This window comes from Molossus molossus, unplaced genomic scaffold (assembly GCF_014108415.1).
Source record: "Molossus molossus isolate mMolMol1 unplaced genomic scaffold, mMolMol1.p scaffold_m16_p_10, whole genome shotgun sequence".
NCBI lineage: Eukaryota > Metazoa > Chordata > Mammalia > Chiroptera > Molossidae > Molossus > Molossus molossus.
Window position 1 is genome coordinate 67,085,316 of NW_023425345.1, and position 27,331 is coordinate 67,112,646.

The following is a 27,331-nucleotide window of genomic DNA, read 5'->3' on the forward strand; positions in this document are numbered from 1 at the left end:
TCCCTGGAGAAGACTGTAAAATATTGTAAGATTAAGAGATTTCTTTTATTAGAGTTTCATTTTTTATTAATAGAGAACCAAATAATCTAGGGACAACTCAGACACTTCGCTTTAGAAACAGTGTTAAGTTTGAACAAAGCAGAGCGAATATGAATTTTTCATTTGATTTTATAGTTTCTAATTTCTAGGTCAATTCTGTGAATTATATTCACAGCCTAATCTTAAAAATGGTAAAAATATTTCAAAAAGTTTTTAGAAATGAGTCATGCGGAAGAATCTCAAAATTGTGTGAGTGATAGACTTTAGAGGAAGGTGCAGTTAGTACTTTCTTTAAAGTTTTGCACAGTCTTTCAGTTGGTAAAGATTAACTTCAAGTGCAGATAGAAAAGAATTGATTAATATTAACTTCTAATATTTTATTTAAAATTAGCATTGTAAGTGACCTTAACCACTAAATGTTCAAAAATGGATATAAAATTAATGTCTAGTTCATTTCCTGACCCTCATCTCCCCAAAATAAGAGTCTGTTCCTGGTCTCTTCTGACCCCCTTGAAGAACAAACACATAATAAACAGTAATATATTTTAGCAAATCACTCTGGAGTATATCTGACAGAAATCTGCTTGTATTAACATGCCTGAACTCTGACTTCTCCAAACTAAACTCACTACAAAACTAAAACATTTTTGTGTGACTAACGGGAGACAAAAGGGAGGAAGAGGGAAGGTAAGCATCACAATGCGCAGCCTGAAAGAACCATTAAACGTAAATAAACATGCCATTTTCACGAGTGATTGCAGAGCAGGGAAAAGAGAGCATTCCTTTGGAGCAGACTACTGACTAATAAAAGATCAAAGGTCTATACCTCACAACGCCATAAATAAAAATGTATTTTCTCCTTGTGACCTTCTCTGTGAGGAATAAAGTATGCACGGCAAATGTAATTACTTAGCAAAGCTGCAGCCTCATTGTGCTCCCGCAGCTGACCATAAAACGTCTTCCTATTCTGTTTCATCAACTGCTGTACCAGGCAGCCTGCGCGCCTACCGATGGCTGCAGCCATCTGGCTTGTGTCAAAGCCAGCGCACAGGAAGAAAGGGAGTGATGTCACTCTGCAGGTCAGGCAAAGAACAAAGATGCATTCTACAATTAAAAGCCGAGGGCCTCAAATACCGGGGGCCCTCCAGCATGATATGACTGCATGATTTAATGTTCTGACTCTGTTGCATTTATTTTTACCCAAATAGCCAGGGCTCCATCTAGTGGCAAATTAGTTTTGCCCAGTTTTCTTTAAAACCAAACCCAGAAAGTGCTACATTAGCACCAATAAAGTAAAGCAACTGAAGTGATCAATAGTGTTTAGAACAGTAGTCTTTTTACACTGAAGAATACAAAAGGCATGATCTGTCACAATGTTCTCCACTTCCAAATCCTACCAAGCATGCCTTTCACAGGTTAGGGTTTGATATAACCCTAATTATAGTAAAAAAAAAAAAAAAAAAAAGCAGCTATTTCTGCAGAATGCATGCAAAGTGACATTACTTACACACTATTCTAAAAATATGTATCTGAGATGTAAAGTGAAAAACAGTTCTAAAGAATGGATGCTTGCATCTGGATGCCCTGGTGAAATCAAACTCAGTCTTCTACTTCTAAAGAACAATGGCTCTAACGTGCCACACAAGAGCAACTTATCTCTAGAACAGAAAAATAACTATTTTTATGCTGAAATGATCTAATGAAATTAATTTTTCACTAATGTTTTGCATTTAATTTATGTTTATAGTAAATGAAATGAAACACTTCGGCAAACGGATCTAAAATACAGAATGCATTTGCATGAAAGATAGGTTATCATGATGGATGTGTGTGAACTATGGGGTCAGATAGCCTCAGTTTGAAACCTGGCCCTGCCCCTAACTAGTTGTATTACCTTGGGCAAGTCACTTACCCTCTCAATGACTCAGCTTCCTCAACTCTAAAATAAGTTAATGGGAAAAAAGGACTTGGAACAACTCTTGGTACACAGCATATGCTCAGCAAATGTTAGCTATTATTATTAAGTGTACAAATATTGGCTATATTTTCTTTTATTTTACTTTCTTTTTTTTATTGTTGAAGGTATTACAGATGTCCCCTTTTCTCCCAAATGACCCCTTCCTTGACACTCCCTCCCCCCTCCTGCTTTCCCCAGCTTAATATCTATGTCCATTGGTTCTGCATATATGCATTTAAGTTCTTTGGTTTATTTCTTCCCACCCCTTCCACTCATCTCTCTGAGGTTTGTCAGTCTGTTCCCTACTTCCATGACTTGGATCTCTTGGTCGACAGCTTATTTTGTTCATTATGTTCCAGAAATAAGTGAGATCATGTGGTACTTGTCTTTCTCTGACTGGCTTATTTCTCTCAGCACAGTACTCTCCAGGTCCCTCCATGTCATCTCAAAGGGTGAGAGATCTTTCTTTCTTACAGCTGCATAATACTCCATTGTATAAATGTACCACAGCTTTTTTTATCCACTCATCTACTGGTGGACATTTGGGCTGTTTCCAGATCTTAGCTATTGTAAATAGCACTGCTATGAACATGGGGGTACATATATTCTTTCTGATTGGTGTTTCAGGCTTCTTAGGCTATGTTCCAAAAGTGGGATCACTGAGTCAAATGGCAACTTCATTTTAATTTTTCGAGGAAATACCATATTGTTTTCCACAGTGCTGCACCAGTCTGCATTTCCACCAGCAGTGTACTAGAGTCCCCTTTTCTCCACACCCTCGCCAGCACTTGAGGATTTGTTGATGGCCACCATTCTGACACATTTGAGGTGATACCTCATGGTCATTTTAATTTGCATCTCTCTGATGATTAGATATGTTGAGCATTTTTTCATATGTCTCCTGGCCATTTATATGTCCTGTTTGGACAAGTGTCTATTCAGGTCCTTCGCCCATTTTTAATTTGATTGTCTTCCCTTTGAGTTGTATGAGTACTCTATACATTTTGAATATTAACTCCTTATCCAAAGTATCATTGGCAAATATGTTGTCCCATATAGTGGCTTCCCTATCTATTTGATGCTGGTTTCTTTTGCCATGCAGACATTTTCAGTCTGATGTCGTCTCATTTATTAATGTTTCCTTTGTTTCTCTTGCCCTAGGCTATGTATCAGTGAAAATTCTACTGCGTATGATGTCTGAGATTTTTCTGCCTGCATTTTCTTCTAGGGTTTTTATGGTTTCACGAGTTACATTTAAATCTTGTATCCATTTTGAGTTTATTCTTTTGTATGGTATAAGTTGGTGGTTTAGTTTCATATTTTTGCATGTACCTGTCCAATTTTCCCAACACCTTTTATTGAAGAGACTGTCTTTTCTCCATTGTATGCTCTGCCTCTTTTGTTGAATATTAATTGAACATAATGTCTTGGGTCGATTCCTGGGTTCTCTGTTCTGTTCCATTGATCTATATGACTGTTCTTGTGCCAGTACCAGGCTATATTTTAAAATTACAGAATTAACATTTCTAGCAGTCTATCTATACCCAATCCTATTTAGAATCAGCAAGCCATTCTCCAAAGTCAGTTTCTTATTTAGGCCAGAAAACTAACTCTTCTTTGATGGATTTCCATAGTGAATTACCCTGATAGAAATGGTAGGCTAGAGATAGCCTTAAAGTAACAGCTGGTGAACTGCAACTCAGCTGCAGGGCACGTGGCAGGCACCTTTCTAAGCACTTCACATTTATTAGCTCCTTTAATCCTCGTGGCCTCATACGATACATAATATCATGTTCCCATTTTTAGATGAAGAGACAGAGATACAAGAAGGTTAAGTAATTTGCCTAAAATCTTACAGCTAGTTAGGAGCAGGCCCTTAAATGACTGAACTGAATGCTTTAATAGATTTCAACCAAGGCCATCTCGTGCCTGGGTCAGTGCTCTTGGTCCCTACACAATTGTCGACTAAAAGCCTGAAGCTGAACCCACCCACTCTAGATCATCTAGTTCTATGTTTACCTACTATATAACGTGGCTGATAATAAACACTTAATAAGGATTCAATTAATTCAAGAAGATTATTTGAAGATTCTCTCCCTTGGCAGTAAGTGAAAAAAGTAAGGAGTTATGTAAAAAGCTGGACACACGCTCAGATTTCTAGATTTGATCTTTCTGTTCCTATCAGATGCAACTTCCCTTTCTCTTTCACCTTCCGATTTGTTCTCCAAACTCCTTGGATACAACTATGATATATCCTAAAGATTCCATTTGAATCTACCAAAGTTCCAGTATGTTGACGATACTGTACTTTTGAGGGCCAAACTAATAGTTCCCTCCACCCCCCAAAATTTCTAATTTCAATGTGTTAGCTTTCTTTCCACTGCATTCCGTTAGCTGCCTGGATGAGGACCCTAGTCAGAAACAGTCCTAGTCCAAAAAGAGGCAAAAGAAGCTCGTGCTTCTAAGTGGTGACAATATCTGGCAAAAGAATAAGCGTTATAAACACCATGGTTGTTGTTTTTGTCAGACACACGATTTAGGCATATTTTTAATTTCCCAGAATATCTAGCACAGCATTTTGAAAATATTTGGAGTTAAAAAATACTGATTGAGCCCTGGCCAGTTTGGCTCAGCAGTTAGAGTGTCGGCCTGTGGTCTAGAGAGACCCGGGTTCTGTTTCCGCTAAGGGCACGTACCTCAATTGCAGTTTGTCCCCGGCCCTGGTTGGGTCCTGTGGGTGGCAGCCACTCAATGTGTCCCTTTCACGTCAATGTCTCTCTCTCTCTCTCTCTCTCTCTCTCTCTCTCTCTCTCTCTCTCTCCCAGTCTATCTGAACAAAAAATGAAAAAGGTCCTCAGGTGAGGATAAAAAAAAAATACTGGTTGAACAGTCCGAATAAGCAGTATTACACTATGTGTTAAATAGAATTAGATTACATGATTGTCAATAATTCTCTGATTAGAAGTCTTTCATGATTCCCTATTGCAGATTGCAGGGTTTCCCAAACCATGTTCTGAGAAACAGGAAATTACCCTTTCAAGAAGGTTGTCAAATAATTGTAGAAATGCTACCCAATATAAAGAGTCTTAGACTCTTTGCAGTAAATACACCTGCTTAACTTTGTCTCACTTGGTGCCTCTCAAATAGTTTTGACCACAGAGAACCCCTTTCTTTCTTATCACCATCCCACAGAACACATTCTGGTAAATCCTTTGGATAAAGCCCAAATTCCTAAACAAAGCATCTAAAGTTCTGAATATTCAGCCTTTCTCCTGCCATAACCACATCCCACCCCACACCACGCTCCTGCCGTACAAATATGCTCATAATTTCCCCCCCAAATAGGTCTGCTGTTTCCTATTTCCATGTCCATGTCTTTCTTCATCCCACAACCTTGCTCTTCCTGTCACCACTTGTACCTCCCACCACTCCTACCCTCTCCAACATGGCCCCACTGAGGCGCCCACATGCTACTGCATCCCCTGCAACAACTTGCAGAGCACTGATTTGCTTACATCTCTGTCTCCCTCTTCTAAAGTATTATAAGTGCCTTAAGTGCAGGGACGGTGTCTTTTTCATCTTTGTTATCCCAGTACCTGGCACCATTCACTGAGTGAAAAAAAAATGGCAATGTAAATGACCGATTCTATGGAACTGATGGTTCAGGGTCATCATTTCCCACACTCTGTTCTCTCTGCCATCTCAACTGCTAATGGTGCTTAGAGGTAATAGTATGAATTAAGACCAGTTGGTTCCTTCATAGGAATTAGCGGTTCCTATGAAGGTGGGAGGTTGAAAATGCATTCTGACCTGAGATCTAAAGATAATTTAAATGTCCTTTTTGGTCAACATTTTTTACTTCCTCTCAATCTTTCTCCATGCCCAGAACTCTGAAATCCAAAAATTTGACTATAGTTTGTTAGTTTTTGGTTTGGCGTTATTTTTATTTCTTTTTACTTTTTTTCCTTGCAATTGAATGATAAAATGCCAGAGAAAGATGGTATAAACAAGGAATTCAAAGAACTCACAAAGTTGATAATTAGCTCCAGAATAAATGAGCTGATTGTGCTAATAGATTTAAAGGGTCAAACCTAAAGGTCAAATCCCTTTCCAATAAATGACAAAGGAATGTCTACATCAGTGGTTTTCCACAAGCTGGTAAATGTCCCCCAAAAACTACAGTGGTCAAAGGAGAGTCGACAAATTTGAATTTTGTCAAGTAAAGGCAAAATACAAACAAAAGGCCCCAAACTCTAATTTCACCATGATAAATAAAGAACATTCTTTTGAATAGAATATGTTTAGTTTTATGGGAAAATTTTTTCATTGTCGCTATTTTTCTCATTTCATTATTAAAGAAGAAATTTCATCTTGGGCCAGCATTTGGGAACCACTAATCTAACTGTCTACAGCAGTGGTTCTCAACCTGTGGGTCACAACCCCTTTGGGGGTCAAATGACCATTTCACAGGGTTCACCTAAGACAATCGGAAAACACATATTTCCGATGGTCTTAGGAACCGAGACACCGCTCCTCTATCCTCCTCCAGGCGGGTCCTCCCACATGCAGATACGCCCACATACAACATGAGGAACTAGGTTAAAGGGTTGCGGCCCTGGCCAGTTTTGCTCAGTGGTTAGAGCGTCAGCCTGCGGTCCAGAGAGACCCGGGTTCGGTTCCCGCTAAGGGCATGTACCACAGTTGCAGTTTGTACCCAGCCCTGGTTGGGTCGTGTGGGAGGCAGTCACTCAATGTGTCCTTTTTGAATTGATGTTTTTCTCTCTCACCCTCCCATTCTATCTGAACAAAAAATGGAAAAATGTTCTCAGGTGAGGATAAAAAAATAAAAGGTTGCAGCATTAGGAAGGTTGAGAACCACTGGTCTACAGCAAAGTTCCATAGAAACATTTTTGTTCTTATTAGCATGGTACCTGGCACCAGGTATGTTCAACTCATGTTTGTTGAATGAACTGGTCAATCACTCATTTACTTGTTGAAATCAACAGGCCATTAGAATTGGCTATTAGCTAGAATTGGGCATCCTTTTGGTTAAGCAGAGATCTTTTTGTATTTGTCATAAAAACAACAGAACACTGGCTATTCAGAATCCTCAGTCAGTCCTCCAAACTACTTAGAGATAACAGCTACATATTTTTAGAATAGTGTGTAAGTAATGTCACTTTGTATGCATTTTGCAGAAATAGCTGTTTTTTTTTTACTATAATTAGGATTATATCAACCCCTAACCTGTGAAAGGCATGCCTGGTAGGATTTGGAAATGGCGAACACTGTCACAGATCATGCCTTTTGTATTCTTCAGTGTAAAAAGACTACTGTTCTAAACACTATTGATCACTTCAGGTGCTCTACTTTATTGGTGCTAATATAATACTTTCTGGGTTTGCTTTTATTTCTTTTTTTTTTTTATCCTCACCCAAGGACATTTTTCCATTTTTTTGTTCAGGTAGAGTGGGAGGGAGAGAGAGGAATAGAGAGAGAGAGAAATATCAATGTGAAAGGGACACATCGAGTGGCTGCCACCCACACGACCAACCAGGGCCTGGGACAAATTGCAACCGAGGTACGTGCCCTTAGCGGGAACCAAACCCGGGTCTCTCTGGACCACAGGCCGACACTCTAACCACTGAGCAAACCGGCCAGGGCTGCTTTTAAAAAAAAGCTGTCTTTAGATCCCGCAGTTTGAGAATAAGGATTTTTAAGAAAACAACAAAGATTTATTTTGAGTTATCTCTTTAACAACAGCACTTTCATTTACTTGTTTTCTGACATGCTTTCTGGAATGGGAGAGAAAAGAATGGCGTTAGAACTAGCACCAGGAATGTGCAGCCTAGACCACCTGTTCCTCAGTCTATACTCATAATCTGTGTGTGACTATGTGAGCGTGTTGCTCATGAAATATCATCCATCATGTGTACCTCAGTGGAAAAAGAGTGGGAGAAACAACGGACTGAATAAATAAAATAATGAATAAAATCATCTTCTTTTTTAAAATAACAGAACAGAAATGAAGAGACTGAATAAGCCCTGTCTGGTGTAAATTAGTTGGCTGAGCATCCTCCCATACACCAAAAGATTGCCAGTTCAATTCCTGGTCAGGGCACATGCCCAGATTTTGGATTTGGTCCCTGGTCAGATGCATGTGGAAGGCAACCAATTGATGTTTCTCACATCGATGTTTCTTCCTCTAAAATCAATTTAAAACAAAAAAACAAAAACAAAAAAACCCCCACAAAAACATTGTTTATATTTTTATTTATTATTATTCTTTTTTTATCCTCACCCTAGGACATTTTTGCATTTATCTTCAAATAGAGCAGGAGGGAGAAAGAGAGAGAGAAACATCGACGTGAGAGAGACACATTGACTGGTTGCCACCCACACAACCCCAACCATGGCCGGGGACAAACTGCAACCGAGGTACGTGCCCTTAGTGGGAACTGAACCGGGGACTCTCTGGTCTACAGGCCGATGCTCTAACCACTCAGCCAAACTGGCCAAGGCAAAAAATATTGTTGTTTAAAAAGAGACTAATGAAAGGTCAGACAGCCACTTGGAGGAAACATTAGGCTGAAACCCCTCTTTGCCTACATGTTGCAGCACCTACATTTTCTTTATGATTCAGTTCACATAAAAAGTAGGAAAGGGGCAAAAGAAGAATTGTACCTAATATTCACAATGCAAGGGTTAAACTGTGTCCATTCAGAAGACACACCAATATAATTAAGATAGAATTACAAACAAAAGTCCATCTTCTTCTAGTGCTAATTATAACTCTACTAAATGTTACCTGTTTTTCAAGTTTCCTGTTTTGTAAAGAATGTAATCAAATACAGGGATTTGTTCATTCTTTCATTAATTTTTTTTTTTTTAATACTCACCGAGGATATATTTTTTTCTGTTTATCTTCAGATAGAGTGGGACGGAGGGAGAGAGAGAGAGACAGAGAGAAACTTTGATGTGAAAGAGCCACAATGACTGGTTGCCTCCTGCACAACCCGACCAGGGCCAGAGACAAATCACAACCGAGGTACGTGCCCTTGACCAGAATCGAACCTACGACTCATTGATCCTCGGGCCAATGCTTCAACCACTGAGCCAATCTGGCCAGGGCTTTCATTAATATTTTAAAACTTCTATCCGCCAATGTAAAACAAATCTTTGTCTTCTAAAATGTACATTGATTTCATCGTTCATAGCGTCTACATTATATGTTTCATTTTCTTAATATTTAAAAAGTGCCAACAGGAAAGCAAAACCCCCATAAACAAATCATTTTTTATTACTATAAAAAATTCCTTTATACTTTTTCAAAGTTTTCTCTCTTACTCTTTCGTTTTGTTGTATTTATATAGTACAGCTGGTTTTGCTTTCCTCGCACCTGACTTCAAACGGACGCTCCCTCCTTGACCAGTTAGCTTCCCTCCCGTGCTTCCCTCCGAGCCCGGAAGCCTCGCCGTGAACGTGGGTTTGTGATAACTTCCTCGCTGCACTGCTACTGGCACACACCCCTCTGAAGTAATACCTCTATTTCTTTCTTAAATACATTCCCTATTGATTATTTGTTAAGACTCTCCACAGAACTCATAGAACTGACACTCAATGCTTCTTAGGGACATTTTATAATGGTGATTTTCCTTACTTGAAAACATTCTTCATTTGGCTTTTCAATGGTACTAGAAAGTATCATTTTCTTCCTTGCTTTCCAGAAACCATTTCTCTATCTCCTGTGATATTTCCTTCTGATTTCCAAACTGCGACTATGCTCCAGAGCTACTCCTTTGGTACTCTCCGTATTTCTCACTATTTAATCTCTCTTGTAAATCTCACCTATTATTATAACTCAACCATCATTTCTTGATAGATAACTATGCAGATCTAGCTCTAACACTGAATCAAACTCTAATGCTGTATATTCTAATATCTCTTGGATAATAACAACGTTGACTTGCATTTGCACGTTATGTTCTAATTTACAAGGCACTTTCATATGCATTGTGATGTAGTCTTATATAGCTTATGTGAAAGAAGCTTTAGACCCACTTAACACTGTTATTCAAATATTTTGCATGTGTACACCTTACTATGCTGATTACTGCTACTGATAATCAATGTTGAGCACCTACACTAGGTGACTGAGTACGTGAGCACATAATATCATTTAGTCCTCACATCCACCCTGAGCTAGGCATTCCTCTATGTGGTAGTCACTAGTACTATTTGTCCAATATTTCTTGCTCTCCAAGGACATGGTAGGAATGCATTTCCTGGCCAGCTCCCTGTGGTTGAGGGAGACCACGTCACTAGTTCTAGGCACTAAGTTGTGAACAGAAATGATAATGTGTGTCACTTCTAAGCCAGAGCACTTAAATTGTTGGTGTCAGACTATCCTTTCCTGCTCCAACAGTGACCAGCAATGTTCTATAATTAGATAGTGGCTGCTCCGTAACCATGACCCTGGAGTAAGGAGACATGGAGAAGAGTTCCTCTCTAACAGACAGTGAACATGAATTACAAGCAGGAAATAAACTTTGTGTTTTAAACCATTGGGATTTGGGGATTATGTGTTCCAGCAAAAATTAAAGTTCATGGAATAGCTTGGCGGAGGTCATATGGCCAGTAGATGACGGAGCTGGAATTTGAACTGAAGTCTATTTTAATCTCTCTCCTACTACACTAAAAATTCCTCAACAGCCAGAATTCCTGTGTCCCAGATTGCTGTCCTTGTTTGGGAAAACGGTGGCGTCTGAAATGATGGGAACTCCAATGTTAAAGACAGTGAGACCACCTTGAAGAGCCCAGAAGATTCAGTGCATCTCCTCTTACTGATCTGATAAGTCAGTGCCCAGATGCAGATCTCATTAGTCATCCCTTCTGTTTCTAACTATTCCAAAGAGATTCTCACCTTGGTCCAAAGATATGGCTCCCCTCTCATAATGAAACATTAAGAGCTAGGAGTGAACTACTTTACCTCGGATCACCTGGAGCTTACAAACTGGCGCAAGCTCCTCGAGAACTAAGGTTTCACTCAGCTGTAAAACTGACTGAGCAGCTCCTGGTCACAGTAAAATGACTGGATACAAGTATCTCATTTCCTGAACTCACCGAAAGCTCCTGGAAACTAACCACATTCAATGCTTCTTCTCTTACTGATCCAGTAAGTCAGTGCCCAGATGCAGATCTTAAAAATAAAGTGCCCTGCTTTTAATAAATCTACAAATATTATTCGGGGGAAAAAAAAAACTATTCATCTGTCATGATGCTAGAAAAAATGTATATCCTTTCCAGTGGCCCAGAAATCATGACCCTGGATCTAATTTTTGACCTGTAAGTAAACAATAGGTATCTGTGTGTGTGTGTGTGGGGGGGGGGGGGGTATGCTTCTAGAAACAACTATAGACAAATAGACAAAGACTTGGCTGTGGTCTCAGAACAGAATGTACACATTAGTAACTTCATAATTTAAAAAAAAAAAAAAATGCATATAGCTAATAAATGTAAAGAAGTCCAGAAAGAAAGGCAGAGGAAATGGTAACAGTATCAGGACCCTCATCTTATAAAGTAGACAGTTAAGAGATACTAACTAGATTAGAAAGTTCTAATTGACCTTTAGAATCTATTCTTCCTTGTCTTAGTAATAGAACCCTCTGAAATGTTAGCTAAATTACATAACAGTTACATTACTCAGCTCCTTTGCTGTGTTGTGAACATGATACTAAGTTTTGGCCAATGGAATATAAGTCAATACAATGTGTGGTCTTTCAGGTCACCTCCTTTAAAGACAGAGTTACCTGCTTTCGACTTCTTCCCCCTGGGAAATGGCAACAACTGGGGCAGCACACTTGGGCCCTGAGATGACAGCTACTGGACAAGGAAAACAGGCTTAACAGGCCATAGGTAAAGAAAGTCTTCACCAATCCAACCCTGGGCTATTACCTATCCTGGGCTGTTATGGGGGAGACAAATAAACTTCTGCTTGTGTAAGTCACTCCACTTGGAATCTCTTTTGTCACAACAGCTTGGCATGTAGTCTATCAAAAATTGATGAACAAATATATTATTTAATGTTAGAAAAATGTACCTACAGCAATTGAAAATCAACAGAACAGTAAACAGTGGTAAACAGAACAGAGAAGTGAGAGCAGATAAATCTTTATTTTTCATAAGTGGGTGTTATCTAAAATTGATGAAATAAGTAGTAGTGCTATAACTACATGGACTAAAGTTCCAGAACTACCAGAAGAATGATTTTTAAAGCACTACTTCGGAAGAATGAGACAGAGCTGCGGAGGAGTGGAATTGGACACTGTGACTTTTCATCTTAGCACCTGTACCAAGAACCTTCTGCAGGTTTATGATTAAAATAAAGCTTATATCCCTGGCTGGTGTGGCTCAGTTGGCTGGGCATCATCCTGTGCACTAAATGGTTGCTGGTTTCATCCCCGGCCAGGGCACATGCCCAGGTTGTGGACTAATCCCTGGTAGAGGGTGTGCAGGAGGCAGCTGATCGATGTCTCGCTCTCACATTGCTGTTTTTTTGTCTCCCATTCCCCTCCTCTCTCTCTAAAAATCAGTAAAACTATATATTTTAAAACCTTACACATGCAAAAAAAATGCTGCAACAGACCATTTCATCTAAAGAAACGCTAATGCAGGCTGACTAAATCCCATGCCTTGAACTATAAACTATGGTATCTATTAGCACTAAAAAACTATTTTGTTTATTGTTTTTTATAATTTCTTTTTTTAAATATGTTTTTATTGATTTTTTTAGAGAGAGAGAGAGAGAGAAACATCGATGTGAGAGAGAAACATCAATTGGCTGCCTCCTGCACACCCCCTACTAGGGATCAAGCTTAAAACCCGGGCATGTGCCCTGACCAGGAATCGAACCAGGACCTCTCAGTCCATGGGATGAGGCTCAATCCACTGAGCCACACTGGCCAGGCTAAAAAACTATTTTTAATGAATAGAATGTAAGCCTTAAAAATATATATCCTTGAATCATCTTTCAAATACTTTAAAGTAGAACTTTGCAGAGCCCTGGCAGGGTAGCTCATTTGGTTAGAGCATCATTCCAATATGCCAAGTTCCTGGATCTGATCTCCAGTCAGTAGGACAACAAATCAATGTTTCTCTCTCTCTTTCTAAAATCAATAAATAAAATTAAAAACAAAAAGAACTTTGCCACCATTCTAGGAATAGAAAATTTTAGCACTGAAACGGCAAATAAATATTTCCTCTTGTATCAGAATTTGAGCATCCCTCTCCTCCAAGTTTAGTACTTTCTGTTACAGAAAGTAATAAAATTATGAAATAAAATTCTCATGGTATTCTCTCTGTCGTGTATCTGAAATAGCAGATAAAGGAGACATTTTATAAAAATGGACCCCTTTTGCTCCAGTGAAAGGTGAATCTTAATGGCCTCTATCAACTATCCTTTGACACCATGTTGAACTTGGGAGGGAGGAGAATCCCCGAATAAGATCATAATGTAAAAGAAATAAAATATTTTGCAAAATTGCCCTCGCCAACTTGGCTCAGTGGTTAGAGCGTCGGTCTGTGGACCAGAGAGTCAGGAGTTCGATTCTGGTCAAGGGCATGTACCTTGGTTGTGGTTAGGTCCCAGCACTGGCCAGGGTCTTGCGGGAGGCAATCTATAGATGTGTCTCTCTCATGTTGATGTTTCTCTTTCTCCCACCCACTCTGTCTAAAAATAGATAGAAAAATATTCTCAGATAGGGATTTAAAATATGTAAATAAGTCCTGGCCAGTTTGGCTCAGCGGTTAGAGCATCGGCCTGCGGTCCGGAGAGACCCGGGTTTGGTTCCCGCTAAGGGCATGTACCTCGGTTGCAGTTTGTCCCCGGCCCTGGTTGGTTGTGCGGGTGGCAGCCACTCGATGTGTCCCTTTCACATCGATGTTTCTCTCTCTCTCTTCCTCTCTCTCCCTCCCGCTATATCTGAATAAAAAATGGAAAAATGTCCTCGGGTGAGGATAAAAAAAATAATAATAATAAAATAAAATATGTAAATAAAAAGAACTTGAATACTGCACACGTACTTCAAACTCTTTATCATATCCAAATCTGTTTCTTTCTTTCCTCATCAATTTCTTATTCATTCTGTATTCCCGATCCTGTTGAAAAGTACTCCCATCTACCTAGCCACTAACCCTCAAACCTGGGAGTACCCCCTTTAATTATTTTTTATTTTAATCATTCATATCCAATCAACACTAGGTGCTGTCCATTTTACTGCCAAGGTACTAGTCAAACACAACCTTTTCATCTCTCATCTGGGATGCAGTAATGGCCTCCCGCCGGTCTTCCTGTCCCCCCTCATGACCACCCTCCACACTGCTGCAAAGTGCTGTGTGGCAGCCTGCCCAGGCCAGCACCCTGCTCCCTGTGCTTCCTGGGCACACTGGCAATGACAAGGGAAAACGCAGTCTCTGTCCTGGCAGCAAGACTAATCCGGTTGCTCCTTTTCTGACGTGTACAACATCAGTCCCCAAAACTCCTGGTACATTACATGGTCCATGAACTCTCTTGTTCTCTACTTTATGTCTAGTACCTCAAACAGTGCCTAACCTTTAGTAGGCACTCAATAAGTGCTTGTTGAATAAGTTAATAAATAAATAAATATTCTCTTCTGATAATAGCCAACTATTTATAATTTCCCACACACCTTTTTTACCCTCACCCTGCCATCCATATACTCCATGTTATATAAACTCTTCGTTATTAACCTTCAAGGCCCAGTTTCAATAGGTGGGAAATTTTTCTTCACAGCTATTCCCTCACCCTTCTCTCCATCTCTTCCATTAGAAAATGAGTCAGTTCTTCTTTACTACTTTCTACTTCAGTACGTCTATTGTTATATCTATTATTGCATGTTAGAATTTTAGGTTTATATAAATAATTTTTAAATTTTATTATTGAAAGTATTACAGATATCCCCCATTTTTCTTCATTGACCCCCTCCTTTGCTGTGGTACATTTACACAATGGAATACTATGCAGCCGTTAAGAAAGAAGGATCTCTTGCCCTTTGAGACATCATGGAGGGACCTGGAGAGTACTATGCAGAGAGAAATAAGCTAGTCAGAGAAAGACAAGTACCACATGATCTCACTTATTTGTGGAACATAATGAACAAAATAAGCTGTTGACCAGAAGAGATCCAGAACCACAGACTGACAGACCTCAGAGGGATGGGGGGGGTGGGAGGGGTAGGAAGAGATAAAGCAAAGAATTTTAGGTTTATATATGCCTCTCTTATAAACTCCTTGAGAGAGTGACATTCACTTCTGTTAAATAAAGGATCAACAAATATTTTCGTAGAACTGCATTCAAATGTTACTCCCTCTGTTTCCCCCGTGTCTGTGCTTGATGTCCATTCCCACAGGACAAGAGTCCTACAGTGTATCTAGGTACGTGGTATACAGAAAAGAGTTAGGACCAGGTTTAAATTCTGACTCCATGGCTTAACCAGCTGATAAATCTTGAGCTAATTAGTTACTTTCTCTGATTATGAGTTTCCTTATCTGCATATTACAGATCATAACACTTACTTCACTAAGTTTTGGAAGGATTAAATGAGATAATGTTTTGAAAGTTGCCCTGGCCGGTTTGGCTCAGCAGTTAAAGCGTCAGCCTGTGGTCCTGAGAGACCCGGGTTCGGTTCCCGCTAAGGGCATGTACCTCAGTTGCAGTTTGTCCTCGGCTCTGGTCAGTCGTACGGGTGACGGCCACTCGATGTGTCCCTTCACATCGATGTTTCTCTCTCTCTATTCCTCTCTCTCCCTCCCACTCTACCTGAACAAAAAATGGAAAAATGTCCTCGGGTGAGGATAAAAGAAAAAAAAAAAGAAAGTAACTAGCAGACTGTTCTGCTAGTGAATTTTACTTCCCTGAGAAGAAAAAGCAAGAGGAGGTCTGAGATACTATGTAGAGATAGAGATGGAGAAGGAGAGAGGGGGAGTGTGTGTATGTGTGTTGGAGAGTTAGTTTAGTTTAGTTTTGAACAAGATAAGAATGAGGTGATTGTCTAACACAGGGATTTTCAACTGGGGTGCCACGTCACACCGGGGTGCCGCAAGAATGTTTAAAACATGCAGTACCTGACTTTAGTCAGGGGCACTGACCTCTTTTCCCTTAGGCTGTCAAATAAAAAATGAAAACAGCCAACACAACAAAAGCCATCTGCTGTGAATGAATCAAAATTATGCCTATTTTTCTGTCAGATTGGCAAAAACTATTTTTGGTGTGCCAGAGAATTTTAGTAATTAGTTTATGTGTGCCGTGGGATGAAAGAGGTTGAAAATCACTGTTCTAGCTGATAACTAAGATCAATTTAAGATTAATTTTTCTATTTCAGCAATTATGTTTTGGTGATGGTCATAAAAAATTATGTTTGACCAAAACCATAAAAATTTCAAGTTTTACAATCAGCTGTTTCAGTTAATCATAGAGAGTGATCCAATCTTATATATTCATGAGGCAAATGTACTGAAAAAAAAAAAAAAAACAGAAATGTAACAAAGTAAACTTTTGGACAACTCAAAAAGAGTTAAAGAGTTATAAAATATTGTTACAATTCAACTAAAACTGCCCTTATCAGTCACTCATTCAAAGATAAAACTGTTCTAGGACTTATAACTAATTTTGCATCATGACCTTTAGAATGATCTACAACACTGGAGGTATTGAATTCCCAGTAGTGACCTTGCAACTGACACTAATTTGTCATCTGAATGTCAGTAAACTCCATTGTTCCTTGGTTCTTCTTCCACATAGAATGCTAGCAACTTTTTATGTTCCATAATTACACTAGTATTTACATTCAGGTTATTCTAAAAGCATTTTCTAGCCTCCTAATTGTGCTTTTTCAGATTCATTCCTCTTATCAACTAAATGTTGTTTTGCAAGGGAGGGTTAACATGTTATACAATAGTAAGTCCTCAGACAACAGGAGAGCTCAGGAAATGGGCATTCTGCCCTACCCACAAAAACAAAACAAAAACCATGACACTCAAGGACAGGCTCTAGCCAAACGACATTTGAATCAAAATATCCCTAAGACTGGTGAAGTTAAGGTTCAAAGGGTATGGTGGTAATCACAGATGCAGTGTATGTTATTATATAATTACATGAAAAGATTATTAAATCCTTAGAAGAGATAATATATGATATAGAAATAATTTAACAATAATCATGTGGATCTACAGGCCTCCCTTTACTTAACAAAGGTGGGGGTGGGGGATAAAATAATACAAAATCCCCTCTTGCAGAGAAGAGTCTAATGCTATTGCAGCTTGTTTATTTTATTTTTTTATTTTTATTTTTTTATTTATTTAATCCTTACCCAAGGCTGTGTTTTTTATTGATTCAAGAAAGATAGAGAAACATCGATGTGAGAGAGAAACATCAATTGGTTGCCTCCCACATGCACCCAGACTGGGGATTGAACCAGCAACCTGGGTATGTGCCCTGACCAGGAATCAAACCAGCAACCTTTCAGTGCATAGTACGATGTTCTCTAACCACTGACCCCACCAGCCAGGGCAGTTTTAGTTTGTTTTTAAATTTAATAATTAGAAAACTTCAGGTTCAATAATTTTAAACACTTTTTCAAAATCATAGACCTAAAATATGACGTCAACCCTTCCAATTCCTATAAAAGAAAAAAGCAAATAACACAAACCATATGGCCAAAGAATGAAAATCAAGGGGTAGAGATCATAAAAGGAGGATAAAACAACAGGATAAGGAATATCATCAAATATATCCACAGTAACATAAAATATAAATGATTTAAATGTACCTAATAAAAATTACTCTCATACAGAGTTACAAAACAAATAGGATGGAGGAATCAAAAATGATAAAAAGAGAAATTGTACATGTAATGCACACACATGTGTACACATGCACATAAAGGTGGCAATACAAAATAAATATCTTTTGAAAGAAAACTCATTCATGTCTTCCCTCAGTGAGATTTTTACTTATTGAAATGGTGACTAGAATGTAAAAATACAGAAAAATCTACATCAGTACTGGCAACTAAAAGGAACTAGTTTGAAAAATTCTGCTAGATAAAGTACAGAGAGGGTGTATTGAAGAAAAGGCCAACTCCCAATTCATCTCATGTGCGAACACTGTTCCTACAAGTTAGCGTAAGAGAATCCAGCAGATTCCACTAGGACTCTAATGAGAAGAATCCAAGGCCAGACGGTAAGTCACACATATGGGGAGCTTAATAACTGGCACAGGGTTTATCTGGACCCAGCAGGTAATTCTGGCAAGCGTTTCTGACACTGGAAGGCACACTTCTGAGGGTTGTGTAGCAATACTCATGCCTAGTGTACCGAAGATTTGAAAAGTGCTGCCGTGGCTGACTTTTAAAAACAAACAAACAAACAAAAAAAAACAGGCAAACCTGGGACACACTAGGGGCACGCCACTAAAATTCTAGATGTCACTGGGATCAGAGGGGAAAAAATTCAACCCTAAGGCAACACACACTTTGTGATACAGCCACCCCCAGTTCTGAGGCTGCCTCCCTCCTCTCTCACTTGAGGCCACTGAAGTCGGAGAGTTAAACTACAGTAAATTTAAACTTTTCTCTTCTCCCCTTTATCACCCTGAAAGATTTGGAAAACACACACCACATAGAAGGCCTCTCATTCCGCCAACCGGGCAAACCCATGCTGCATTCACCTCTGACTCCGTTTAACAAACATGCTGAGGACAGAGTGAGACACAAGATGGCAGGGTCCCTGCCGCCAGGAAGCGCACATATCAGACGTTAGAAGCAAGGGCAGTGAAGATCACAGAGGGACAGAGAAGGAATAAACGTCTTGTATGGCAGCAGACAGTAGTCTGGTTCGGGAGGCCTAACAATGTGTGCCTAGAGGTGCATTTAACTAAGAATGAAGAAAGAATCTGCACTGCCCAGATTAAGACTCAGGAAAGAAGTGCTCCACACGAAGAAAGAGATGAGCAGGGCCCGAGAGGAGAGTGCGGCTAGCCCATCGAAGGCTATGAAAGAAGAGCAAGAGGCTGGAGCTGGGAGGAGTTGAGGAGGGCCACCGAGGCAGGCAAAAGCAATCCTGGAAGCAGATACAGGTGAGGCAAAAGTCGGTTTACAGTTATTAGTACAAAAAATAATACAATAATTAATAAAAAATAATACAAGAATAAATTTTGTGTTTTGCATATTCACACTGTAAACCTACATCTGCCCTACCCTGTATATGAATTTGGAACTTCATCCTAAAAAGAAAGGGAAATAACCTAAGTAGAGGAACATGATCAGATATGCATATTAAAAGATTACCATAACTGAAAGTGGGAAATGGATGGGGGTGGCATAAGACCAGAGGTAGTGAGAAAAATGAGGAAGCTACTACAGAAATCTAGGCAAAAGATTGATATAGGGTACAAGGCAGAAAAAAATTCAGGAGGACTCCAGTGTGGCTCAAGCGACCGCACAAACGATAATACCATTCATAAAAACTGATCAATGGCCAGAGAAGGGAGAGGTCCAAGAAAGTCTTGTCCCAGAATGACAGTGATGATGATGATGATGATGATGACGACGACGACGACGACGACTGGGATGATGATGAGGTTGCTAGCTAACATTTACCATGAATAAACTCTGTGATGACACCGTGCTAAGTAACTGACATATTATTTCATTAACGATTACAACAACCTATGCAATAGGAATACTATTTACAAGTGAATAAATTGGGGGACAGATAATTCAATTATTTTGCCTAAGATCACAAACCTAACAAAACAGTGTTAGAAACCAAGAGAAAAGACTATTTCTAGGAGTGAGTGGTCAATGTATTAAATGCCCTAAAATCAGAAAGATAGGGACCAAATTGAGTCCTCTGAGTTTAATGATATGGACACCATTAATTGCTCCAATCCGGGTAGTTTCAGTGGAATAGTGTGGATGGTTCTTCTTGTGTTTAGACCCTGTATCCAATCTATCAGCAATCCATCAACTTTGCCACAAGTATCCTGCTACAAACCATTATCAACTCTTACCAGAACCACTGAACTAGCCCTAAATGGCTTACCTGCTTCCATATTTGACCCTCTACAACCCATTCTCTCCACACAACAGTCAGGTGATTATTTTAAAATGCAAACTAAGCCCTGGCCGGTTTGGCTCAGCGGTTGGAGCTTCGGCCTGCGGTACAGAGAGACCCGGGTTCGGTTCCCGCTAAGGGCACGTACCTCGGTTGCAGTTTGTCCCCGGCCCTGGTTGGTTGTGCAGGTGGCAGCCACTCGATGTGTCCCTTCACGTCGATGTTTCTCTCTCTCTCTCTTCCTCTCTCTCCCTCCTGCTCTATCTGAACAAAAAATGGAAAAATGTCCTCGGGTGAGGATAAAAAAATAAAAAAAATAAAAAATAAAAAATAAACTGCAAACTAAGTCTTGACACTGCCTGCCTAAATCCCCTAAAGGCTTCCTCACACTGGTCTAAGAGCCCCCTGTGATCTGGCCCTCCTATCTGCCCTCAATTCTAACCATTTCCCTCTTGCTCCTACCACAAAATGATTTTCTCACTCTTGTCTCTCATGATCTCCTTTGGTTATTTCACACTGAAGGGGAGTTCTCATCAGTAATTACATGTCTGCTTAGTGAAATAATTATACTAAACAAATGCATCTTAGTTGTGAAATCCAAGGTTCAAAAAGATTAAGTGATTCATTTAATGTCACACAAATATTTTTAAAAGAAGATGTCATTTTTTTTAATATGAAGAAACTGGTCCAAATTAGCACAGGGAATTAATGGAAGCAATTCTAAACCAAAGATCAAAAGTGATACACTGAAAGGTTTATTAAAGGATAATGAAGAGGCAATAATCTTCCCTTCTAATTAGAAATGAAAAACAATAGTAAATCCCAGAGAATTGAGGGTAAAAACCTATATAAGGAAGTCATGGACTAACCATGAAACAAATTAAACTGTGGGGTGACATTAAGCAACTGGTGTTATTCAGGAAAATCAATGGTGAACATCACATTAGGGTAATTTCTTTTTTATCCTCACCGGAGAGGACATTTTTCCTTTTTTTTTTTTTTTTTTTCCAGATAGAGTTGGAGGGAGAGAGAGGAAGAGAGAGAGAGAGAGAGAGAGAGAGAGAGAGAGAGAGAGAGAGAGAGAAACATGGACGTGAAAGGGACACATCGAGTGGCTGCCTCCCATACGACCCCAACCAGGCTGGGGATAAATGGTGACCCAGGTACGTGTCCTTGACCGAAATTGAACCCACAACTCATTGGTGTGTGAGCTGATGTTCTAACCGCTGAGTCAAACCAGCCAGAGAAGGTAATTTCTTTTTTAATGTTACTGAAATATCTAACATCTTCAGAAGTTAAAAAGAAAAACTGTAATTAAAATGAGACTGCATAAGAGTTAGAATAGTGTAATGATTAAGAGCATGAATTCTGGAGCCAGATCGCCTAGGTTCAAATAATAGCCTCACAAATTACTGAATGGCTGTACCTCAGTCCCTAAACTTAATATATGATTTATCATAATACTATTGTACCTTCTTGATAAAGTTGCCATGAGCATTAAATGAGCTAATATATGTAAATAATAAATACTTAGACTAGTGCGTAACTCATAGTAAGCTCTTTATGGGAGTATTTGCTACTATTATTACCATTATTATTAGATATATGAATGATGAGGTTTAAAAGCAATGGGAGAAAACACACAAATCTGACTCCATAGGAAAACACAAGAACCCCAATCGATAAATGCGCAAGGAATGGAAATAAATTAAAAGTAGAAAAACACACAGATAATTTTAAAATGCTAATCTTTTAAAAATGAGTTACATACACCAGTATGGATAACATGAATATAATGTCAAGGGTAGCCCTGGCCAGTTTGGCTCAGCGGTTAGAGCGTCGGCCTGAGGTCTGGAGAGACCCGGGTTCGGTTCCCGCTAAGGGCACGTACCTCGGTTGCAGTTTGTCCCCGGCCCTGGTTGGTCGTGCGGGTGGCAGCCACTCGATGTGTTCCTTTCACATCAATGTTTCTCTCTCTCTCTCTGTTCCTCTCTCTCCCTCCCACTCTACCTGAACAAAAAATGGAAAAATAAATGAAAAAAATAAATAAATAAATAAAATAATGTCAAGGGTAAACAAAAGCAAGTCATGAAAGTTACAGCAGATGATACCATTTATATAATTTCAAAACATGCAAAACTAGCAATAAAATATATAGAGATATATCAATGATAAAACTGTAAGGAAAGCAAGAGTTTATCAGTTGTCATTTATGTTAAATGATCATCACAAAATGCATGACTGTGGGTCCCTCTGAGCCGAGGAAAGATGTGGCTGATAAGGGCCCCATAGGTGACTTCAATATTCCATTTCTGCTGTGTGGGGGTATCCAGGTTTTTAAAAATTATTATTCATGCCTTATGTAGATATTATGTATTCCTTTTGTTTGTATAAAATATTTTATAATAAAGGGGCCAAAACTTACTGAGACGTTTTAAAGACAAGAGAAGATACTTTTTAAAAAGTAAAAAGATACTTTTTGTATTTAACCTGTCAAATTAGTAAAGTTTTTTTCTTTAAAACTTGCTTGGTCAGTGTGGCCCAGTGGATTGAATATCATCCCATGCACCAAGAGGTTGCTGGTTCAATTCCCAGTCAGGGCACATGCCTGGGTTGTGGGCTCAGTCCCCAGTGTGGGACATGCAGGAGGCAGCTGATTGATGTTTCTCTCTCATCAATGTTTCTATCTCTCTCTCCCTCTAAAAAAAAAAAAAATCAATAAAAACATTTTTAAAAAACTCAATGGAGAAAATTTTCTTCTTTAATGATAAAACCAAATTAACTCATTTTAAGAGTTAAACAGATTTATAGGATGGTCAAAGGCAAATTCTGCTGGCAGTGTACCCTGAAAAGAGGACTTTCCCCATCGGAACTATATCGTACCTAAATAAGCCTAAATAAGCAATTCTTAGATGTACATTAGAACTGACATAGTACCTAGAGCTTAATGACATTACTTCAGATGGGTTAATTAGATGCTTCTAATACATTGTAATCTACCCTCTAAATAAATACTAAATATTTAAAGAGGTTATATAACTTTGCTTATGGATCAAATTACTGGGCACACAAGCCTACAAAGTTCAAAGATCTTAGTCACAGAAGAACATTTATATTGAGTTCCACAAAACAGATGACTTGAACTCAACATAACAAGAGAAGACATAATCTTGTATACTTTATCATGTATCCATTAAAAATTATTAAAGCTACCTGAAGACTTTTAGACAACTTGTAGATTACAGAATCTTTTCTTTTTAAATCCTCACCCAAGGATATTTTTCTGTTTATCTTCAGATAGAGTGGGAGGGAGGGAGAGAGAAACATCTATTTGAGAGGGACACATCGACTGGTTGCCTCACGCATGACCCCGACTAGGGCCGGGGACGAACCGTAACCAAAACCAAACCCGCGACTGATTGGTCTGCTAGTCAACGCTCTAACCGCTGGGCCAGGGCCAGGGCCAGACTACAGAATCTTAAAGCAAACGCAATACCAGTCCAAATGGTCCATTTTGCAGATGTGAGAACTGAGGCACAAGCAGCTTTAATGCCTTAGGCAAGGACAAGACAAGGAAAGTCCAGTCTTCCAATGTTCTTTTCACCAAACTAGACTGACTCCCTTGCAACATCAGCATATGTACAAGGATGCAAATATGCTCATAAGTATGCAATTTTTTAAAAGGCTCTACAGCCCTGGCTGGTTTGGCTCAACGACTAGAGCATCGGCCCGCAGACCAATGAGTTGCAAGTTTGATCCTGGTCAAGAGCACTTACCTTGGTTGTGGTTCGTCCCCTGCCCTGGTCAGGGTAGTGCGGGGGAGGCAGCCGGTCGATGTGTCTCTCTCACATCACTGTTTCTCTCTCTCCCTCCCTCCCACTCTATCTGAAGATAAAGTAAAAAATATCCTCAGATGAGGACTAAAAAAAAAATTTTTTTTTAAAAAGGCTCTGCACATAGGTAAACATGCTCTGCCTTCAACCTATTCTCTTCCTGGCCTCCTAAGGTGGTCTGACTAGAAGGCATATTCACACCAAGAAATGAGGAGCAAGACTACAATGCAAGCACTTGTTCTTTTTCATTCTCAATTACTGTGACACCAGAACTCCAAGACAGACTGTAGCCCCTCACCCACTGCCCTACCTAATCTCTTGACTGTGTACAGGAAGATATGGGCAACCCTTACTTAATTATACACCACTAATCTAAAATAAAATAGGTATCCAGGTGGCTCAGTTGGTTGGAGTGTTGTCCCATTCAACAAAAAGTTGGGGGTTTGATTCCTGGTCAGGGCACATGCCTAGACTGCAGGTTCGGTCCCTGGTTGGAGTGTGTATGGGAGGCAACTGATCGATGTTTCTCACATAGATGTTTCTCCCTCTCTCTCAAACTCATTTTTAAAAAATATCCTTGAGTAAGGACTAAAAAACAAAATAAAAAAATAAATATTCATATGTAATAGTCACTATAGATCTCTCCCAACCCCAATCACACCCAGATTCTCTGACAACCAAACACAATATATAAACAACAGAAATGAAAGATTAAACATAAAATTCAGGACTCACTGATATTTACAAGAATGTTCCTGATATTTTTAAAGACTGTAACATGTAGCACAGGCTTATTTTTCATTTTGTCTTAAGTCTGTCATATGTCCCCAAAAACATGTTTTTTGTTTGTTGGCTGGTTGCTTGTGTTGTTTTGCCTTTAAATAAAATAGCTGACTCAAGAAGCCATAAAGATTAATTGTGTAATTTATCATAATAAAAGTCATTTATGCCATGGCCAAAATCAGACTTCTGTAGGTATGTACTTGTATGCAAATCATCTACTAAATTTCATCTTAAAAACAGCATGACAGCCCTAAGAATAATGCTCATATACCTAAAAATATAATTTTTTAAGTATTCATATACTAATCCTTAAGACAGTTTGATAGCCCAGTCTTAGAATAAAGTACATTGCCTGGCATTAAAAAAAAAAAAAAAAAAGCAATTGTGATTAAGAGGATGTTGAGAAGGAGGAATGGCTCAAATTTTTAAACAAAGGTAAGACCACAGTGAGCTCGGAAAGCTGTGAGCAGAACTTCCCTGAGTACCCACAAAGCAAGAAATCAAGTATTGTCTATAGACTCTGTAAGTCATAATATCCACATATGTGTACTTTTCAAACATATAAGAATGCTTCTATATTTTAAATAGCTCATTTCAAATGTTACAGTGGCTTTCGCTATTGTGTATCTTCTCAGTTCGCAGCTTTAAAAAAGCACAACAGCCCTGGCCAGTTTGGCTCAGCGGTTAGAGCGTCCGCCTGCGGTCCGGAGAGACCCGGGTTCGGTTCCCACTAAGGGCACGTGCTTCGGTTGCGGTTTGTCCCCGGCCCTGGTTGGTCGTGCGGGTGGCAGCCACTCGATGTGTCCCTTCACATTGATGTTTCTCTCTATCTCTCCCTTCCTCTCTCTCCCTCCCACTCTATCCTCGGGTGAGGATAAAAAAAAATTTTAAAAAAGCACAACAAGCAGAATATGGGGAGGATCATCTTTTCTCAACTGAGTTAGAAATTACTCCTAATCCTGTATACTAATCATAAATATGTCACTTTAGACAAATTTATGTTAGTAATGTACTATTTTTAGAAACTTAGAGTCAGGTTTGACCGTTGGTCAGGAAGCCAGGCCCTGAGAACACATTTCCTACACCAGGATTCTTTCTCTATTTCAGCTCCATGTTTTACAAATCTCTGCAGTCTGTGTACATAAAACCCTCTCAATTAAGTAAATTCACTCCATTTTCCTTCAGAAAAATAGGTATCAAGAAATTGTCCCACTGTTTTCAAATCAACACACAGCTGGGTAACCCAATCACTCAAACGCCAGGTAACAGTGTTGCTCCAGGCTATCTGCCAAGAGTCGGAGGCCTGGGTACAGGTGGCCAGGGTGGCCAACTCAAGTGTGTACGATTCTTGCAGCTGACACTTGAAGAGATAAGAGGATGTGAACCTGGTCATGGCAGTAAAAAATGCCTATAAAGGACAAATAAATAAATAAAAAGGCCAAGGACTACTCTGTCTGGGGGCCATCACATCAGCTTCACATCCTTGGGGGCAGGTGAAGGGCAGGACGGGGAGGAGACTGAGCAGAGTGTGTATGCGCAAGGCCAACTGAACAGTTTCCAGGAAGCCTAGAGTACTGAGCAGAGCAAGGCTTGGGGAGGAGGACATTTAAGAAATTGTCCTTTATTTTACAAAAGATAAGAAGCCACTGAAGGAATTTAAGTACAAAGTAGCAGCAACAATTCTGCAGTTTAGAAAGGTCATTCTGGCTACAGTATCCTTTGTTCAATGTCTCTCATATACTGGAATGAGTAAATATGATGCCCCTAAATAAGGAAAGTTCATAGACAGAATGCCATATGCTAGGCATTTTTCAAAGATATTTTTCCATTGATTTTTAGACAGTGAAAGGGAGGTAGAGAAAGAGAGAGAGAGAGAGAGATCAATGTGAGAAAAACACATCAGTCGGTTGCCTTCCACACATGCTGACCGGGGCTGTATCTTCTTCTTGATGCATTTCCCGCGCCCTTCCTCTTAGTCCAGTCAACAAATGTTACTTCTCCCCTTTATTTTTAACCTTCCTACTCACATGTTTATCTTCAGCCCTGATTTCTCCAATTTAGTCTTACATTTCCGAGTCCACTCCACATCTCCACATCAATGTTCTACCAGCACCTCAAATGCAATAGATTTAAGCACATATTTTTTACCCCCACTCACAACCCTGCTGAGTTCACATTCTCTCAGTTGCCTAGCCTGAACACCTTTTATTCATCCCTCTCTTTCCTCATATCTAATGAACTGTTTATTCCTGTCCAATCGACATCAGCAACATTTCTCCAATCCTGTGGCCACCAGCCTAGTTCAGGTCTTCATTCTCTGAAAAACTCTTAGAACCCTTCTTTATTGATCCAATGGTTTCTTTCACAATTCAATTCACCCTCTGAATTATTAGATAATATATCCTATAACTCAACTCTGATCATGACATTTCAAGGACACAAAAATTCCAACCTCACAGTTTACTAACCCAGTCCAAATTTCCCAGCCAAGCATTAAAAGTTTGCCATGGTCTATCTAGGCCAAACCTAATTTTCCATCTTTATACTTTGTCTTCACACTATTCCCCTTCACATATGCTCTATTTTT

The 27,331-nt window shown here is 39.4% G+C and overlaps 1 protein-coding gene across 2 annotated transcripts in view; it reads right to left on the minus strand.

The window, feature by feature from the left end:
- Positions 1 to 27,331, minus strand: part of MSRB3 (methionine sulfoxide reductase B3) — a 170,322-nt gene that overhangs the window by 135,212 nt on the left and 7,779 nt on the right. The gene's annotated exons all lie outside the window — the stretch shown is intronic.